General features: G+C 39.2%; 1 protein-coding gene across 1 annotated transcript in view; it reads left to right on the top strand.

Annotated features, from left to right (window-relative positions):
• Window positions 1–21,766, top strand: part of SH3GL2 (SH3 domain containing GRB2 like 2, endophilin A1) — a gene marked incomplete at its 3' end in the record, with an annotated part of 197,096 nt that overhangs the window by 111,379 nt on the left and 63,951 nt on the right. The window lies entirely within an intron of this gene.

The raw sequence follows: 21,766 nt of genomic DNA, 5'->3' as shown, positions 1-21,766 counted from the left end.
CCTTGATGATGTGTATTTTCACATCTTTTACCCATTTATTGGGTTGTTCATTTTCTTGTGCAGTTCTGTTTTATATATGGATACAAGTCCTTTATCAGATATATGCTTTGTAAATATTTTGTCTCTGTCTATGGCTTGACTTTTCATTTTCCTAGCACTGTCTTTGGAGCAGCAGCAGATTTTAATTTTGAAGATCTAATTCATCATTTTTTCTTTTAAAATTTGTGCTTTTGATGTCATATCTAAAAAAATCATTACCTAATCCAGTATTACAAAGATTTTGTCTTATGTTTAGTTTTAGAAGTTTTATTGTTGTAGGTATTAGAGTTAGATCTATGAACAGTTAGAGTTAATTTTTGTATATGGTGGAAGATGTGGATTGAAGTTTTTTTGTTTGTTTTTGTGCATGGATATACAATTGTGATAGCACCATTGGTTGAAAACTATTCTTTCTTCACTGAATTGTCTCTCCACCTCTGTTTAAAACAATGTGTTGTTCTGTATATCTTTATTAATTTCTGGACTCTCTATTCTGTTACACTAATCTCTTTGTCTATTTGATGCCCGTAACATACTGCCTTGATCACTGTAGCTTTATAATAAATCTTGAAATCAGATAGTGTAAGCCCTTCAACTCTGTTCTTCTTTTTCTAAGTTGTTTTGGCTATCTGTGTTCTTCATATTTCCATTTGGATTTTAGAATCTGCTTGTCAATTTCTACACATACATAAAAGATTGTTAGAATTTTGATTGAGATTGCATTGAGTCTATAGGTCAATTTGGGGTGATAGAGATCTTAACAGTATTGAGTCTTCTGACCTATGAACAAGGTATTTATTTAGGTCTCCGTTTATTTAGGTCTTTTAAAATTTCTCAGCAATGACATAGTTTCCACTGTACAGGTATTGTTTCTTTTGTCAGATTCATCCCCAAATGTTTTACGTTTTTGATGCTATCTTAAATGGTATTTTCATTCATGGTTAGTATATAGAAATACAGTTGACTTTTGTAGGTTGACCTTAGATCCTACAACCTTGCTAAACTCACTTATTAGTTCTAGTAGCCTTTTTGGTAGATTACATTGCAGTTTCTACACAGAAAATTGTGTTTTCTTCCTTCTTAATTTGAATTCTTTTTCTTCTCTTTCTCATTTTATTATATAATAATAAATATCTCAGTGGCTAGAACCTTCATTACAGTGTTGAATAGAAATGTTAAGCATGAACATCCTTGTGAATATTCTTGCCTTGTTCCTGGTCATGGGAAGAATGACTTCATTTTATTGATCATTAAGTATGATCTTACCTGTACATGACGTTTTAAATTTGAGGGCATTCCTTTCAACTCCTAGTTGGCTGAGGGTTTTTAGATGTTGGGTTTTGTCAGATGCATTTTCTGTATCTATTGAGATGATTATATTATCTTCCCTTTTTAGGTTCTTATATGGTGATTGATTTTTGGAATGTTAATCTAGCCCTGTATTCCTGGGATAAACTTCACTTATTAGTCCTTTAAAATTTGTAGAATATGTAGTGATATCACCTCTCTCATTCCTAATATTGGTAATTCGTGTTCTCTTTCTTTTTTCCTGATTAACCTGCCTAGAGGGTTATCAGTTTTATTGATCTTCTCAAAGAACCTGTTTTTTGTTTTATTGACTTTTCTCTATTGTTTTTCTGCTTTTTAGTTCATTGATATTTGCTTTGAACTTTATATATAAAAATATGTTATTTAACCATGTAGCATTTTCTGTGCTCTTCATTTTTTGTGTACATCTAGATTTCCATCTTGTATCATTTATCTTTTCCCTGAAGAGCTTCCTTTAACATTTCTTCTAGTGTGGTTCTTGTGGTGATGGATTATTTTAGTTTTTGTATTTCTGAATATGTCTTTATGTTGCCTTTGCATTTGAAAGGTGTTTTCACTGAATATAGAATTTTTGGTTGACACTTTTTTCTTTTAGTACTTTTAAAGATGTTGCTCCACATTTTTTTTGTTTGTTTGTTTTATATTGTTTGTGCTGTCAACCAGAATCTTTATTCCTTTAATCCTCTGTATGTAGCATGTCATTTTTCCTCTGGCCCACTCTTAAGATTTTTTCCTTCTTTCTTTTTTTAAATAGAAACAGACTCACAGATTTATTTATTTATTTTTAATAAATTTATTTATTTATTTATCTTTGGTTGTGTTGGGTCTTCGTTGCTGTGCTCGGGCTTTCTCTAGTTGCGGTGAGCAGGGGCTACTCTTCATTTTGGTGCACGGGCTTCTCGTTATGGTGGCTTCTCTTGTTGCAGAGCACGGGCTCTAGGTATGCAGGCTTCAGTAGTTGTGGCACATGGGCTCAGTTGCTGTGGCTTATGGGCTCTAGAGCACAGCCTCAGTAGTTGTGGGGCACAGGCTTAGTTGCTTCGTGGCATGAGAGATCTTCCCAGACCAGGGCTCAAACCCATGTCCCCTGCATTGGCAGGCGGATCTTAACCACTGCTCCACCAGGGAAATCTCAAGATTTTTTTTCTTGATCATTGGTTTTGAGCAACTTGATTGTGATTTGCTTTGGTGTGGTTTTCTTCATATTTCTTATGTTTAGGGCTTTTTGAGCTTCTCAGATTTGTGGCTTCCTCAAGTTTGGAAAAATCTCAACCATTCTTCAAATCTTTTTTCTGCCCCTCACCACTCTCCTCCCCTCCACAAACTCGTTATCCTTATATTAGCTCACTTGAAGTTGTCACCCAGCTCATTGGTGCTCATTTATTTACTTTTTTAGATTCATTTTTCTCTGTTTCATTTTTGAGTAGTCTCTATTGCTATATTTTAAATTCAGCAGTTTCCTGCAATATTTCCTGTTAATGTCATCCAGTATGTTTTTCATTAAAGACATTGTAGATTTCATCTCTGGGAGCTTGATTAGCATTATATCTATATCTCTATATATGAAACTAACATTTATTATTGAACATATGGAATACAGTTACAGTTGTTTCAGTGCTCTTGTCAATTAATTATATCATGCATCAATTCTGAGTTAGATTTAACTGGTTGGTTTTTTGTATTATAGATTTTTTTGTTTCCATTTTTGATAATTTTTGGTTGTGAGATGTTGTGAATTTTATCTTATTGGTTGTTTTTATATTCTATAAAACTTCTGGACCTGAATTCTGGGAAATGACTTGGAAACAGTTTTCATCTTTTGAGTCTTTCATTTAAGATTTGCTGGGGAGGACCAGAGCACGTGTTACAGCACCTTATTTCGCACTCCTGAGGCAAGAACTCTCTAAGTTCTCTACTCAGTGCTGAGTCAGTTATGGTTTTCCAATATTTCTGATGGGAATATACTCTGTTCCTCTCTCCATGTGAGTCTTGAATGCTGTTCCCTTTAATCTTCTTGGATGATTCTTTCAGCAGTCTTGGTTAGTTTCCTTACATGCTTGCGTTGATCAGTTCTCTGCTGAATAGTCAAGGGGACCCTCTACAGATCTCCATGGTTCTCTCTCTGTGCAACTGTGCAGCTCTCTCCACTCCAGTACTCTGCCCTACAAATTCTAGCCTCCTTGTTCTCCTCAGACTCTAATCTCTGAGACTTCACCTGTGTTTTTCCTCCTTGCATTGTGGCCTGTAAAATATCTCAAAACAGTAAGTTGGGGCAGTTGTAGGGCCCATCTCATTTGTATCCTGCCAGTCAGGGATCAGTGTCTCATTTCCTGATACCCAGTCTTGAAAACTGTTGTTTCTTATACACATGTACACACATGAACACACATATCATGTGGTTTGTTCGTTAATTTCAGGCAGGGGGGATAAATCAGTCTTTCTTACTCCATCTTGCTCTGGAACTAAGTCTGATAGGATACTTTTTTTTTAAATTGGAGTAAAATTGCTTTACAATGTTGTATTAGTTTCTGCTGTACAGTGAAGTGAATCAGCTATATGTATGCCTATATCCCCTCCCTTTTGGACCTCCCTCCCCCCGTCCCCCCCACCCCCCATCTAGGTCATCACAGAGCACCGAGCTGAGCTCCCTGTGTTATACAGCAGGTTCCCACTAGCTATCTGTTTTACACATAGTAGTATATTCATGTCAAACCTAATCTCCCAATTTGTCCCACCCTCCCCTTACCCCCCATGTCCACATGTCCGTTCTCTACATCTATGTCTATGTCTGTATTCCTGCCCTACAAATAGGTTCATCTGTACCATTTTTCTAGATTCCACATGTATATGTTAATATATGATATTTGTTTTTCTCTTTTCTGGATTACTTCACTCTGTATGACAGACTCTAGGTCCATCCACATCTCTACATATGACCCAATTTCATTACTTTTTATGGCTGAGTAATATTCCATTGTATATATGTACCCCATCTTCTTCTTCTTTTTTTTTTTTTCTGGTACGCGGGCCTCTCACTGTTGTGGCCTCTCCCGTTGTGGAGCACAGGCTCCGGACACGCAGGCTCAGCGGCCATGGCCCACAGGCCCAGCTGCTCCACGGCATGTGGGATCCTCCTGGACCAGGGCATGAACCCGTGTCCCCTGCATTGGCAGACGGACTCTCAACTACTGCGCCACCAGGGAAGCCCTACCCCATCTTCTTTATCCATTCATCCATCATTGGACATTTAGGTTGTTTCCATGTCCTGGCTATTTTAAATAGTGCTGCAGTGAACATTGGGGTGCATGTGTCTTTTTGAATTATGGTTTTCTCAGGGTATACACCCAGTAGTGGGATTGCTGGATCATACAGTAGTTCTATTTTTAGTTTTTTAAGGAAACCCCATACTGTTCTCCTTAGTGGCTGTATCAATTTATGTTCCCACCAACGGTGCAAAAGGGTTTCCCTTTTCTCCACACCCTCTCTAGCATTTATTGTTTGTAGACTTTTTGATGTTGGCCATTCTGACTGGTGTGAGGTGATATCTCATTGTAATTTTGACTTGCAGTTCTCTAATAATTAGTGATGTTGAGCATCTTTTCATGTGCCTCTTGCCCATCTGTATGTCTTCTTTGGTGAAATGTCTACTTAGGTCTTCTGCCCATTTTTAAATTTTTAATTGTTTTTTTTTATATTGAGCTGTATGAGTTGTTTGTATATTTTGGAGATTAATCCTTTGTCCGTTGCTTCATTTGCAAATATTTTCTCCCATTCTGAGGGTTGTTTTTTCATTTTGTTTATGGTTTCCTTTGCTGTGCAAAAGCTTTTATGTTTAATTAGGTCCCAATTGTTTATTTTTGTTTGTATTTTCATTACTCTAGGAGGTGGGTCAAAAAAGACCTTACTGTGGTTTATGTCAGAGTGTTCTTCCTATGTTTTCCTCTAAGAGTTTTATAGTGTCCAGTCTTACATTTAGGTCTTTAATCCATTTGGAGTTTATTTTTGTGTATGGTATTAGGTAGTGTTCTAATTTCATTCTTTAACATGTAGCTGTCCAGTTTTCCCAGCACCATTTATTGAAGAGGCTGTCTTTTCTCCATTGTATGTTCTTGCCTCCTTTGTCATAAATTAGGTGACCATATGTACGCGGGTTTACCTCTGGGCTTTATGTCCTGTGCCATTGATCTATATTTCTGTTTTTGTGCCAATACCATAATCTCTTGATTACTGTAGCTTTTTTTTTTTTTTTTTTTTTTTTTGCTGTACGCGGGCCTCTCACTGCTGTGGCCTCTCCCGTTGCGGAGCACAGGCTCCGGACACACAGGCTCCACGGCCATGGCTCGCGGGCCCAGCCGCTGCGCGGCATGTGGGATCTTCCGGGATAGGGGCACGAACCCGTGTCCCCTGCATCGGCAGGCGGACTCTCAACCACTGCGCCACCAGGGAAGCCCTGATTACTGTAGCTTTGTAGTATAGTGTGAAGTCAGGGAGCCTGATTCCTCCATCTCCGTTTTTCTTTCTCAAGATTGCTTTGGCTATTCAGGGTCTTTTGTGTTTCCATACAAATAGTAAATTTTCTTTTCTAATTCTGTGAAGAATGCCATTGGTAGTTTGATAGGGATTGCATTGAATCTGTAGATTGCCTTGGGTAGTAAAGTCATTTTCACAATATTGATTCTTCCAATCCAAGAACATGGTATATTTCTCCATCTGTTTATGTCATCTTTGATTTCTTTCATCAGTGTTTTATGGTATTCTAAGTACAAGTCTTTTGCCTACTTAGGTTTATTCCGAGGTATTTTATTCTTTTTGTTGCAGTGGTAAATGGGATTGTTTCCTTGATTTCTCTTTCTGATTTTTCATTGTTAGTGTATAGGAGTGCCAGAGATTTCTGTGCATTAATTTGGTATCCTGCAGCCTTACCAAATTCATTGATTAGTTCTAGTAGTTTTCTGATGGCATCTTAAGGATTTTCTATGTATAGTGTCATGTCATCTGCAAACAGTGACCATTTTACTTCTTCTTTTCCCATTTGTGTTCCTTTTATTCCTTTTTCTTCTCTGATTGCCATGGGTAGGACTTCCAAAACTGTGTTGAATAAGAGCGGGGAGAGTGGACATCCTTGTCTTGTTCCTGCTCTTAGTGGAAATGCTTTCAGTTTTTCACCATTGAATATGATGTTTGCTGTGGGTTTGTCATATATGGCCTTTATTATGTTGAGGTAGGTTCCCTCTATGCCCATCTTCTGGAGAGTTTTTATCTGATCATTTCAGTAGATGCAGAAAAAGCTTTTGACAAAATTCAACACCCATTTGTGATAGGATGCTTTTTGAATTGTCAGAACCTGTTAGATGAATGTTTTTCAAAGGCATCCATTGTGGTGCAATGGGAACAGTGATATAAGGCTGTGAGAGCCTCATCCTTTCTACCAGTGACCATCTGTATACGTTTTTTCAAGGGATAGACTCATGGAGTCTCCTGGTTGGATGGGAGTCTACAGGTTATGTGGCTGATCCTCCAGCTGATGCATAAAACCCTTTCTGTACAGGCTCTCCTATACTCTCCCATGTTGGGCAACTCGCCTTTTTAAAGGACACATTTCCTATTTAGATGTTTCTCATGGTTAGAAACTTCTTAACTTACATGAGCTAAAATCTTTCTCCCTCTAACTTCCATCTAGATTTGTCTAGTGAAGTCATGTGAAATTACTCTAATCCCTTTTCCACACAATAGCCCCCCTTACATTTGAGGGCCAAGTGCCTGCTTTCTTCCCAGGGCATCTCTCCAGGATAAATGTCTTGATCTGTCTGAACCTCAATTGTCTTATCTCTAGAATGTAGTTACAAAAAGGATTCCTGCATCTGTGAGTGCCTTCGTGGATGAGATACCATGCTAGATGCTAAGGATACAGAAGAGAATATACTGTCTCTGCCTCCCAGAAACTCACCAGGGAAGAGAAGTCAAATGATGCAGCAGAGAGATAAAAAGCCCTCTTAATAGAAGTGTGCAAAGTGTGCTGGACCCTTCACAAGGTTTTAGAGAAGATCAAATTAATTAAGATATTGGAAGTATAGTCTATACACTATAAAAGACTGTAAGTGCGTTTGGTATTACTATTAGTGGTAGTCAGAGATGTACCAATAGCTGATCTGTCCCCATTATTTTTTCTGAAGCCTGTTATGCCTCTGAACTTTTCAGTTTGAAGCTTCTGTTTGGAACCTCTGAGTTCTACATAATTAATGAGTTTGGATATGTGATGGTGCCCACAGGGGGCTAGAAACATGCCAATAAGTTTATCTTTCCTCCTGCTCTTGCAGGTTGTTTGGGTTCAGGGCTTGTAAAAGATAATTGTAGTCAGTGAATTTTTAAGTGAATTCAGATCTTATAAGCTAGGGACACTGTAAATCTCAACTGATGCTTTATTGTTTAAAACTCCAGATGGTGATGGTAATACTTCAGCTTTTCTCCATATGGAGAAACAGAAGACAGCTTTCAGAAGAAAGCAGTGGCAAAATTCAGATATCGTCATTTTGTAACACTAGGTCACTCTATGTCTCCCTCACAGGGTGTTTGAGCTTCTCATCGTGATTTTTCAAGCATCTCTTTACTTTGCCAAGCATATTATATATTGATGTGACACGATGCTGAGGTTAGGGTTTGCCACAATATGGCAGCATTTCTTACACTTGGGGAACTTAAAAATGAAGATTCCCAGACCCTACCTCCAAATACTCAGATTTAGCTCTCTGGTGGGTGTTGGGAGAGGGGGAGAGCTGCTGCAGTGTACTTGAAATTAGTTTCTGGATAATTCTAGTACAGGTGGGCGCTGCATTGAGAAACACTGGGGGCGGAGTGCACCTGTGATATGAGGGCAGTAAATCTTGTCCCGCCTCTGACTCTGTATTTGTTCTTGCCTCCACTAACTTCTGAGGGTCTCCTTTTTTTCAGGAGTTTATATCATGAGGAGTCAACAAGATGAGTCAGATAGTTCCATTCTCAAAGAATCTTCAGTATAGCCTTAAGATGTCTGTAGATCCTGGTTAGGTAGCTACATGACTTGGAGTGGGTTACTTTTAAGCTTAGTGATATAACCTGGATAATACAATCTACCTATTCTTCAGGATTTTTAGGAAAACTGATTAAAGGTTCTGTGACTATTACCTTCCCTAAGCTGGACAAGAACTGAATGAATATAGTTGATATCCATTATTCAAGAGAAAACATTTTCTCCATGCCATCATGAGCATTCATTTCCTTTTGGAAGTACTTTTGTTTTGTTTCATTTTATCGTTGTAATTTAACTACTTGGCATTTGAGTGTGCTGTAAAATGTTGGGTTACAAAAGTTCCTTCTGTTACCAAATGGCTCATCAGGATTTAGACTCCTCTGGGCCACTTCCCTTCAGGGTCTGATAGGGCTGCTACCACCACCACTTATTGTCTTTGTAAATTAGCCATTTTCTTCCGTCAGTAATTTCTGTTCAAATCTGATTATACCAACTAGGCTTCCAGTAGGAAGTGGTAGGTGTAGGTGTATCCAGGGCACTCTAAATATAATTACTGAGTTCTTTGAGCTAGCTCATTATCTCAGCTTCATGGTGCCCCATACCCCTTTCTTTCACAGATGTCTTTATCTAAATCACCAGTACCTGATTAGTAAATTTGCTTCAACTGTAAAAGATAAACAGTACTCTATAGTAAAAGCACATTTAAAATACACAGAAAGCAGCAAAAAAAAAACAAAAAAAAACCCACCACAACGTTTTCTGAGAGATGAAGCAGGCTTACTGCTGTGGTATAAATAAATGGTCTTTGTGGATTTCATTTTCATTATTTGTGTACCAGAGTTTTCATAATGTACCCTCAAAATCTCATGTTATATATTTCTTACTTCTTTTTTTTGACACAAAGAAAACTACCAACAACGATATATTTTTGAAAAGTAAAACATCATCTGCCTTTTGTACATGCTTATAATCCTTGCAAGAGCAAGGCCTCAAAAAATTGGGGAAAGACTCAGAATTGTTCCTCTCCAGGGAAATCTTTAGTAAAAGGTGAAAGATTTATTTGATCTGAAGAGAAACCAGAGTATATTTCTTACTTTTTTGTAGCATCAATAATCAGTGTTTGAGGAGTCTTCTAGCGTTTCTCCTGACTGCCCACTTTTATTTTTTACAAATATTGAAATCTTAAATTTTTAATTAAAAAATATGAATGAGTAAATTCTCTGATTGTGTGGTGTAATTAATCTCACCTAACTTTTGCCTTTATTATCACCCACATGATACATGCTTATAAGCAGTTAATAATTTAGTCACTTCTTTCTGAATATTAACAAATGAGTCTATATGAATTTCATACATCAACTTAAATACAAAATGCCTTGATGACAGGTCTGGTTGAGAAATGCATCTCAACAATCTGTGAGATGAAAGAGTTGTTAACTTCTCATAAATTTTCAAATCATGTAGATGAGAGGTTTTTAAAAAATTGACTGTAATGAAAAGGTAGGTAGGTTTTAGGTAATATCTTTTAACACCTGAGATCAGTATTCTCTTCATATTTTCTCTCAGCACTACCTTCCTGAGGTAATTCTGCGTTCTTCCTCTCTTTGCTGGAGGATTTCTGCTACCTACGAAGACCCTTTCCAAATGTATTTTCTGGGACTTGCTCTCTCCCACAGTCAAAACTTATATGTCTTTTCCTGATTTTTCTTTAAGCGCTCTGGCCTCTATTGTTTTTGATGAGAAGTCAGCTGTTAATTTTATGTTCCACAGTGGAACAAGTTGTTTTCCTCTGGTTGATTTCAACAATATATCTTTGACTTTCAACATTTTGATGAGTTTGGGTGTGGTTCTCTTTGAATTCATCCTACTTGGAGTTCATGGAGCTTCTTAGAAATATGGATTAGTATGTTTTTTAAAAATCAAATTTGGAACATTCTCAGCCATTATTTCTTTGAATATATTTCTGTTCCGTTCTCTCTCCTTTCCTTCTGATACTTTTAATGTGCGTATGTTCTACAGTTAATGGTGTCCAGCCTTTCTGAAGCTCTTTTTATTTTTTTTCTTCTTTTTTCTTTCTTTTCTTTGGATTATGTAGTCTCTATTCATCTGTTAATACGTTTCCAGTTCAAATCTGCGGAGCCACTCTACTGAATTCTTCATTTCAGTTACTGTACTTTTTAACTCCAGAATTTCCATGTGGTTCTTTGTTGTATTTTCTATCTTTTTGTTGATATTCTCTGTTTGATAAGACATTGTCATCATACCTTCCTTCACTTCTGTAAGCATGGCTTCCTTTTGTTCTCTGAATATACTTAAAATGGCTGCTTTCAAGCCTTGTTAAATATAACTTCTGGGCACCTGTAAGTTTCTATTGCCTTTTTTTTTTTCCTGTGTATGGGTCATACTTTTCTGGGTTTTGTTTTTTCTGTTTTTTGGGTGTTTCATAATTTTTTTGTTGAAAACTGCACATTTTAGGTAAAATATTATAGCACCTCTGAATACTGACACTCCTTTCCCCTTCCTTTTTGGAGGAAGTTTGTTGAAGTTGTTGTTAGGTCATTTATTTATCTGTTTAGTGACTTGGCTGGACTAATTCTGTAAAGTCTGTTTTTCCCCACGTTTCCCCACGTTATGACTTTCTTGCTTAGGTTTTTTTTTTTTTTCTTGTTTTTATTTTTGGCCTGAATTCTTAAGGGTTTTCTGTGGGTCTTTATAAACCATTTATTGATCACAGTTTGTCCTTAAGCCGCCCTAGCTACTTAGATGTGTGTGTGTGGTTTGTAGACTGCTTTCACACTTCAGGGAGTTTACGGTTTCTACCCACTTTTAGCCAGGGTCCGGTAGTTCAGAGGTCTTCTCTCCAGTCTCTCCAGGGAGGGTGCAGCACTAGCTAGGCACAAAGTCTTCCAGACCACGAGGGATGAATATGATTTTATTTTTAAGCCCAACTTCCTGACCTCCTTCTAGGTTAGAATGGCTTATCGTTTAGCCAGTGTTTTGGTCAAAGGTTTTGCTTAAGCCTTTTAAGTCAGTAAGCCTTCCACATTTTGCTGATGGATCCATGTATAACTTGGGGAGTTTTCATGACTGCCCCAAGTCCCCCTCTGGTTACTCCTGAGTGGGTACAGCCTAGGATATGTTCTCACTCTTTAGGACCCTCAGGGATGAGTGTGATCCCAGGAGCACTCTTCTTGGATGTCTCTTAGGCTTTGTTAAATTTATGGCTGGTCCATCATTTTATAATACGTATGATACATCATGATACTTACATCATGAAGCTACTAGGCGCATGTAATTATTTGCTTGCCACCGGAATCTCCATTGTTTTTGACAGTGTCCTTAGGCATAAACTTCTCCCTGCTATGTCCCAAATAAAACCAGTCGATTCAGGCAGCATCATAGAGCTCTCTGTCATTAGGGCTTGCCTCTTCTCCTGGGCAAAACCTCTGTGCCATTACATCAGATCTTTGGATGGGAACAGTAGCCCACTTCTCCCTGAGTGACAGCCCTTCTCTACAAGCAGGCACTGCATGGTTTTTTAGCTTGCTTCTCTCCGTGTGGAATCTTTGCCTGATGAGTGAGCTAGGATTGCTCACTTGGTGATTGGAGCCCTAGTGTTCTCAGCCTGCTGCTCCTGGGGCCAAGCCCTGCCCTGCAAGTAGAAAAGGAGTGGGGGAAGAGGATGTAGTCCTCTCAGCAGCACCTGCCCAGATTTGTGCTTCTGCATTGGAGGGTTAGGAGTGGAGGAATGGGAGACACTGGCAGCCTAGCCTGCCTCTCTCAGATGAAATCGTAGCCCTAGACTAGGAGCTGGGGAGAGATAGAACTCTGTTCTTGGCTGTCTTGGCTGTCTTGTCTGTTCTTGGCTAATCTACCCAGATTAGAGCTTCCATCACCCCCTCTTTTCCTGATTTTTTCAAGGATTTGCTGTAGGCTAAGTGATATTTAGCTCATCTGGCGATTAATCCCTTGTAGTTGAATGTGCTTCTTAGGTTGTGGTTTCTTATATCTTTATGTCTCTGTTGCTAGTACCATTAATGTCATAGGAAGTACTCAGTAAATGTCCCTGGATGAATGAGTGGATGAATACCATATTTTTCAAGTGATGTATTTATTTTTACTCAGAGTCGATGATGTATACAATGGGGCTTTTGAGTACTTGGGAGCTCTGCTGGGTGTGGAAGTAGGTCTACACTCTGCTGACCTAGGCCAGTCATAGCCAGCCAGAACTTTCAAAATAAAGGAGGATAAAGAACTACCACGTGGCACATGAGTAAGAAAAGACAACCTAGTAGCAGAGCAAACATCAGTAGCAACCACAACAACAAAAAAATAGGCACATGATATGCACAGGCAGCTCATAGAATAGGTATCCCAGAAGATTAGTTAGTGTGAAAGGATGTTCACCTTCTCTAGTAATCAGGAATATGGAAATTGAAAGCAATATTGTAATATACATCCATAACCATCAGATTTGCAAAAATTAAGAAGTCTGACAAAACTAAATATTGAGGAAGATGTGGAGAAATGGGAATTTTGGTACACTGAAGGGGGGCTATAAATTGGTACAACTTCTTGGGAGAGTAATGTGGCAGTAATGAAATAAACTGAAGATTCATGTATCATGTGTACCTTGTGACACAGTAATTTCACTTCAAGGCACATATCTTAGAGAAAACTCCTACTCATGCAGCAGGAGACACTCACAGAGGGATGCTTATTGTTGTACTGTTTGTAATAGTGAAAAGCATAAAACGACCCAAGTATTCATCACTAAAAAAATTAATTTTTATGTGGTCTTACAGAGGAACACTGTACAGCAGTTCAAATGAATGGTCTGCCTCTACCTATAGCGACATCTGTAAGTTTGATGTGTGACAAGTTATGGAAGGATGGGTGCAGTATGATACCATTTATATATGCTAAAAACAGAAAATAAATCTTTACATTGTTTACAGATTTTGTAGCACAGGTTTCAGCATACTATGATCTGTAGGCCAAATCTGACCCATGGCCTATGTTAGAACAACTCACTAGCTAAGAATGATGTTTATATTTTCAAATTATTGTAAAAACAAACAAAAAGCAAGCAAGCTATGGCTTTTCTCCATAGCAGGTCAGATAGACACTCCAAGGGAAGCTTGGAGCTCTGAAAGAAAGTTTACTGTATAAAAGGGAGAGTGTGCTTTAATTTAAAAAAACAAGTATGAGGCATAGAATGTATCTGATTGTCTTATCAGCCTGCTATAACAAAATACCATAGATTGAGTAATTTATAAACAACAGAAATTTATTTATCATAGTTCTGGAGGCTGGCAGTCTAAGATTTGGTGTCTGTTGAGAATCCTCTTCCTAGTTCATAGATTATCATCTTCTCACTGTTTCCCCACATGGCAGAAGGCGCTGACTGGGGTCTCTTTTATAAGGGCACTAATCTTATTCGTGAGGACTCCACCCTTATGATCTAATCACCTACCAAGGGCCCCACCTCCTAATACCATCACATTGGAAGTTAAAATTTCAACATGAATTTTGGGAGGATGAAAACACTGTCTATAGCACTGACCCTCAAGTCCTAACCTAGTTCTACTTGCCACTTTACTAAAAAGTTTGCTACCCCCTGGTAAACATATGCTCTGTGTGTCTAGAGTCATATTCCCTCAGCCTAGCCTGGTGGATAGTTCCAGCATCCTTCCTCCAGCCTTTCTGCCCCAGGAGTTTCTTCTTTGTCTTGGAATTTTAGCTTTTTCTGGGTATTGCCTGACCTATCTGGAGGCAGCCTTCAACCAGCGGAAACATGAATCGGATGATTGCCCCAGCTTCATCCAAGTACTGAGGTGTGTTCCACATGGTTCCTCACAGGGACCACTGCAAGAGCAAGCCACATTACCCAATTCTGGAGTGTGGTAACCAGCTCCAGAACACACTCTTCTGGGCCTTGCCTTTCTCTGCCCCACTCTTCCTGCTCCCTCAGTCTGCTTGCTGGGACCGCCATCCACATAAACTGCTGCCACGTCATGCGGGACCCGGACCCTGTGTGGGGAAGCTCCAAACTAAGACAGACACACAGACAGTAAAAGAACAAAACTGCCATTGGGAAGGAGAGTGGTACTGTGGGGGTGGCGGAAGCAGAGGGGGGCACAGGGAGCATGAAAGGAGCTTTAATTATATTTTTACATTTTACTTATTCATAAGTATCCATAACAAATAGGGCAGAAGGTGAGCTTTTTAAAAGCTGAGTTGTGTACAGATGGGTATTTACATTTTAGAGTTTGAAATCATGTGCCAGATTTCTATGTGAAAATCGTCTTTCTCTTAATTTTTCTTCGGGAACCTGTTTCTTATGGTGCTTAAAATCCAACTTCTGCCTTGACATGTTGATCATACCTTTTTGAGTGAAAGTAATTCATTATGAGAATAAAAGAAAGGCACCCATATTTAAATAGTAGAGAATATGCACCAGAGTAATTCAATTGAAAGAGACTTCCCCTTCATTTTTTAAAAAAATACTTCACAGGATAACTTTCTCCTCTAGTAGTAGTGATATTGAAAACCTTCTGCTATGTTCAGGATATGCTCCTGAGCTCTAAATGACAGGTTGAGCATGCTCTAAGTTAGGAAGTATTATGTAAGAGTAGAAGGTAATTCACTCCAGAGAAACACAGTTTACAGGAAACTATAAAATAACTCATTGGGAACATTTCTTTTAGATTCCAGAAAATTAAGTCCCACTGTGGGTTTTCATGCAGAGTGTAGAAAAGGGAAACAAAACCAAAACAAAAGGACAACAACAACAACAAAATTGGGTTCTCTAAGCCTCCTTAGAGAGCAGGATGTTTTTATTAGCATATTTGGGACTTGATGCAGGCAAGACTTCTTTCAGAAAGAAGCCATATGTTCTCTTGTGCATGCCAGACTTGTGACAATCATGATTCTGTGGTCTCGCAAATGAAAGCAAAATGTTGTGTAGCCCTCCCAGCAGGGATGAAACCTTTTCCTAAAGCAGCATCCTTTTGTGATGCCAAGTTCTCATTTGACTGAGCTGCTTTGCGCTGAGTATATCTAGCACGAGGTTTTAAAATTATAAATCCTCTCCTTTTACCCTCATTGCTCTTAGGATGAAAGCCTTCATTTGGCCCAAAAAGGCCTGCAGTGTCTGACTCCTGCCAGCATCTCCAACATCATCTTGGGTGCCTTTTCCTTCCCTGTCTAATCTACATTCATGTTGGGCTCTTGGAGGAGCTATGCTTACCCATTATACCCCGGGACCTTTGCACATCCTCCTCCTGGTCTCTTCCTTGCCTGACATATAAAAAGCATTCAGTAAATACTTTCCAAATGAATGATAGAGGTTAGAAAGTAGCCAGAATCTTACATGGTGGTGGTGGAGATGTTGTGGTAGGCAACAAGCATATAAAAAAGGCACCACTTCTGTCTAATCACCAGTGTTTTAAATGGGTATGGAATAGGCCAACTCTTCCTTTTACTCTCCTTTCTTATTTTCATCGTATTCTTATCAACAGTCATGCCAGCATATTATCTTAATAATAATTTTTAAAAAACTGTTTAAGGTACTACTGTTGGAGAATGTGTCCAGAGCTGCTGCTGATTATCCTGTATCCATATCCACTTTTTGCCATCAGACTTTGCCATCAGTAGAGGGGTATTTTGAGGGAAGGAAGAAAAGATAAGTACAATGATTGTTCAGGGGAATGATACCAAATAGAACTGAAATAGGAAAAAAATAAGCAGAGCAAACTAGTGCATAGGTTGGTGTACTGATCCACTGCCTGCTCATCTGCTCATACATTTCAGGCCAACCCTGTGCCAGGGCAGTGCTGGGCACTAGGAAACAGAGATGAACAAGACCAAGATCACTGCCTTCTAGGAACTCTAAAACATTGGAGAGGCATTCAAGTAGATGATGATAGTACAAAATACAACCTAACAAGTGCTGAATAGAGTTTGACCCAGTGTTACCGAACCAAACTTGGGTCACCTGATGTGCAGCAAAGCCGAGCTGCTGACACCAGGTTGTGGTGAAGGAAATACAGTGTTTATTGCCGGGCCAGCTAAGGAGACTGGGCAGCTTATGCTCAAAAGACCTGAATTCCCCAATGGCTGTTAGGGAAGGGTTTTTAAAGACAGAGTGAGGGAGTGGATCATGGGGCACGTGATCAGCTCGTGCACAGTTCTCTGATTGGTGGGTGGTGAGGTAACCCCGTGAGGTTACAGGGATCAGCATTATCAGTCCTCAGGCTCCAGCTGGTCTGGGGGCTACGTGCTCTTGGCCATCATGTAGTTAGCTTCTTCCACCTGGTGGAGGTTTTAGTATCTGCAAAGCAATTCAAGGATATGGCTAAGGATATTATCTATAGCCTCTGAGGAAGAACTAAAGGTTCTTGACTAACCTATTATTATTTTGTCTTGCTTGACTATTTTCCTTTGTTTCTGCATTTCCTCACTTTTCTGATTAAATTTGTTCTTTGGAACTCGGGGAAAGCCTAGGAGATTAAAGCTTTTCTACAAACAAGAGGCAGGTGGGGGATATGAGGGGTGGGGAGTCTGTCCTTGAGAAGGCCCTACAGTGTCTTGCTCAGTGTCACCAGGGCTGTGGGAGCACAGAGGAATTTGGACATCTTTACAGGGGAAGGTACAAGTGACCTAGTGACGATTTGATCACAGTAGGTACATAGGCACAGGAAGAGAGTTACAGATTATTGAAGGACAGTAAAACCTAACTGATATTAAGCAAGTCTTGTTAGTTAACAAGAAAATGCTTAGCAATGACTTTTAGCAATATAGACAGTTACAGAAAGCAAGTTAAATATTTTAAAGAACTTTTGTACATTGAACTATCCTCTGATGCTGCAGATTGGTAACTATTGATTACAGCTAACCCAAGTAGACTCTCTCCTGGAAAACAGGATTTTTATTGAGTATGGGAATTAAGGGACCTGGGTTTCAGTCCTATCTCTGGTATGACCTGGCTGTCTGACCATAACGTATCTGTTTATCTCATCCCCACATCCTCAATGCTCCCCACCCCTGCTCCTCTCCCTACCCTCCAGCACACACAGGTACCCATGGGATGATGTAGTCCCAACAAAAACACAGTTTTACTCCTGCAGTGCTTCTATTCTGAGGGGTGACCAGACTCCTTCCTTCCTGCAACGTCGCCTCAAATTAGAATGGGAATCCCTCATTTTGCCAGAAAAACCCCAAACCCCCCAAAGAAAAAACCATACTGCATGCCCTCATGAATGTATTCACTTTCCTCTCACATTCTCCTACTTAACCTCTACTTGCTAACTCCATGAACCGATATAACACAGAACTCTGGTTACGTGAGTTGATTTGATAAGAAAACTTAAGAGGTCACTTCTGAAAAATGGATTCTCAGTATAGCATTGCATTCTGAAATGTAACTCTCCAGTTCATCTTTAACTGGTAACGAGTGCCCACAGGAACACCATTTTGCTCTTTAAAGATCCTCATCTGGGTCGATGCCGTATGTATGAATGGCCCTCAAGCCTTTATTTGGCCTGGATTTTGGGAAGTGTCTGTGTCTTCCTTCTACCACAAGTTAGTCCTGGGTAGGCGTATTTTGGAAGTCTCCACCTTACAGTCGCCATGTCTGTGATGTCACTGTGTTACTTTTAGGTAACAGAGTCACATGGTGGTACTTATAGAGTAACGACACTAATCCTTTGCGTTGGTGAAGTGCTTTACAGTCAACAAAGCACCTACTCAGTCATCTTATATAATCTTCATAACTGTCCTGTGAGATGGCTTTGAATTATCCACATGTCAGAAAACTTGAGAGGTAAAATGATTTGCCCAAGGTTATCAACCTAGAAAATAATACAAAATGTCCTTCACCTTATGAATAGACAAAGAAAATATTCATACAATGAAATATTATGCAACCATAAAAGGAAGGAGGTACTAATACCTGCCACACATGGATGAACCTTGAAAACGTGATGCTAACTGAAAGAAGCCAGAAACAAAAGACCACGTCATTATATAATTCCGTTTATATGAAATATCCAAAACAGATATTTCCATAGAGACAGAAAGTAGATTAGTGGCTGCCAGGGGGTGGGGCCTTGAATGAAGTTGGGGCTGACTGCTAATGTGTACCAGGTTTCTTTTTGGTGTGATGAAACTGTTCAAAAATTAGATTATGGTGATGATCACACAGCTCTGTAAATATACTAACAGTCATTGAATTATATATTTTAAATGAGTGAATTTTGTGGCATGCAAATTATATCGCACTAAAGTTGTTAAAATTTTTAATTCATTTTTCTTTTCCCTACACCCCAGAGCTTTAGGGAAGTGACTTTAGGAAGTGTCTTCTTGGTACATGTTTGGCTTCACTTTTCCCTGTCATGAAAAGAGATGCCCAGCCTCTTCTTAAGTCAGTCCCTTCCAAATATCCCTCCATCTCTTCTCTCATATCCCAATTGAACAAATAAGAGGACAGCCTTCTCAGGGTCCCTGTGTCCACCACTCCCTAGCTGACATTAGCACATCAGTAAGCCTGAGAAGAATTAAAAAGACAGTATCCTTTCCATAGTTTATTTTTTGACATATTTTTATCAGAGCTTTGCAATCAGTCAACTCACTCAAGAGCAAATCTCCCACATGGTTGGTTCAAAAGCACTGGGCAGAAACTTGAAAGGAAAGGAAGCCAGTAGTGCCAGTTTGGAGTGCTGGAATTGTATTTAGACCCTGTCCCCAATTTGATGTATAACTTTGAGTAACTCTAAGCCTGGAGAAATGGCAAATACTTCCCACATATATGTGTGTGTTTATATAAGTGTGTGTGTGTGTGAGTGTGTGTGTGAAATATAACTATTGGTACAGAATTGACTGAGGCAATAGGAAATGGGACAGTGAAGTGAATAGTTTCTTTCCACACCTTAAAAGCATATTGGGAAAGAAGGAGTCAAATTAACTCTTAGATGATGTGGGATGCAGTGACATTACTCTGAACACATGCTGTAGCTGCTGCAGCAGGCTTGCCTGTGAAATATACCCTGCAGGGGCAGAGGACACTCAAAGTTCTAATACTAGAAATAATGGGTAAAAAGCAAACCAGGAATTTGTATGATTGTCGGGGAGGGGAGCTTCCTCCACGTCTCCTTCTCTGACTTCAGCATGAGCCTACCAGGTGTGAATCTCCAGAGTCGGCTGCAGTGCAAGCAGCAGACCTTGAAGCTTGAGGTAGAAGCAGAGTGGTGCCTCTGTCAGGGCTTAGCCTTCTTAGGTGGTGATGAGATGCTTAGCATTCAGGAAATTCTGCCCAGATTATAAATGAAATCTTTATCTGTATCTGCCTTGTCACTAAGGTGCTTTTAACATTTTTGGTTCAGATGATGGAATTTCTGTAGGTATGAGTTATCAAACTTGATATCTCAGACAGGGATCCATCTTTCTGAGTTTTGTGTTGTTATTCTGTGTTCCCAATTGAATCCCTCTATTAGCAGGTCAGTGATTTTTCTGTATAAGATGGTGGATCTGGTGTCTCTTTATTGAATGCCAAGTGGTTGTCCATCCACTTTCATGACTATCTCTGAGGTCTCTTCATATCTTCTCTTTATTGTTATTTAAGGTAAAGCTTACTGCAGCTAAGAACATGGTGCTAGCTTTCTTTGGCTTAGGAAGAGAGGAGGATTTATCTGGAGATAAAGCTTGGCTGCCACATTTGGTGATGTAAAATGCTATATAGAGAGCTGAATGTATTGATGCGTGATATACTTGTAGGAAGTCTCTCAAGTGTCTTCAAATACCCATTGGCTTGCAGTTTGTCCTTGATGTTTGCTTTCTGTAAAGGTGAGGTACCTACCTTGAATGGATGGATGAAGGCTGTCCAAGCATTAGTGATAGAAATAGAGCATATTCTGAGCTGCCTGCCCTGCAGCTGAGACCCAGCAACTGTCAGTTACTCTACTTTTTATGGGCATCTCCTACTAAAGATGATTTATTGTCTTTTTTTTTTATTTTAGAAGGAGATTTGCATCAAAATAACCCTAATCTGAGAATCTGGGTGTGGGAAGGGGGAGAGTTCCATAGCATTTTCTCTTCAAACACTTTGCATGGTATTTTCTCTTTTCCTTCCTTTCCTAATTGTTATCTACCTTTGCTGTACTATAAACAGCACTCCAGCAGGTAGAAATTGCATCAGTTAGGGTTCTTCAGAGAAACAGAAACAGTAGGATATGGGGGCAGAATTTCTTCTTCCTCCAGGGAACCTCAGTTTTGTTCTTAAGGCCTTTCAGTTGGTTGGATGCAACCCACCCACATTTTCAAGGATAATCTTATTTAGTTAAACTCAACTGATTGTGGAATTAACACATCTACAGAGTATCTTCATAGCAACAGCTAGATTAGTGTTTGATTGAATAACCGGGTACTATAGCCTAGCTAAATTGACTCATCAAATTAACCATAATACAAATAGACATCAAATTTTAAATTGGAAGACATCTTAGGACTCTCCTGGTTATCTAACCACACCCTACCCCTGCCCCATTTTGTGGATGAGGAAACACAGGTCCAGGGAAGTTTGTGATTTCAGTTCACACACACACAAAAAATAAGGGCTTTCCAGCAGTTTCTCTTAACAATTGAAGGTCTAGTACTACTTCCCCTTGCCTTATCAGCTGAGTCATCAGGCATTAGGTTCTAGGCTATTCATTAACCAGGACTGAAATCCCAAATGAATTACTGGTACCTTTTTTTTTTCTCTTTTTGAGTTCTGCTTTTTTCTCAAGGGATTTTATGACTGAGCTTTAAATAGAATTAAAAAAAAAATACTGCCTGACATAATTCTAGCCCCAAGTCTTAGTGTCTATTTTTGGCAGACACTGTCTTTTTATGTTTTGTTCGATTTGGGTGGCTTATTGCAGTAGACTATGAAAATGTGTATTTTTTTTCCCTATTGCCAGGGATGGGAAACTTTATGGAAATACTATCCCACTCTGTGAATCCCCCTTGCTAAATTACCCCTTATCTGATGAGGAACTAGATTATTTGGGGGAGTTGAAAAATACAGAAGTGGTTATTGGTTTTTTATTCTGCACATTTTATATACTTAAAACATTTTTTTTTCTGAAGGACAGAAATAGGATCACTTATGAATGAAACTGTAGGTGATAGTATAAGCTATGTTTCCAGGGAGGGACTGAAACTTGCATGATACCTCTCCTACCAACTCCCTTTGAGGGGTGTGTGTAAGTAATTAGCCACATAGTCCATGGGAGGTTCTCACTTTAGGGAAACAGGGCTTAGGAAGTTATTGCTTTTAACTCCAGTGAACCACACCAGAAGCTCAGAGAACATCATGCAAATTAATTTCTGCATTTTCTATATAGTATTTGA

The sequence above is a fragment of the Mesoplodon bidens genome (assembly GCF_964165515.1).
Source record: "Mesoplodon bidens genome assembly, chromosome: 6".
Taxonomy (NCBI): domain Eukaryota; kingdom Metazoa; phylum Chordata; class Mammalia; order Artiodactyla; family Ziphiidae; genus Mesoplodon; species Mesoplodon bidens.
The sequence above is the reverse complement of the archived record's forward strand: the minus strand, read 5'-3'. Positions and strand labels throughout refer to the sequence as shown.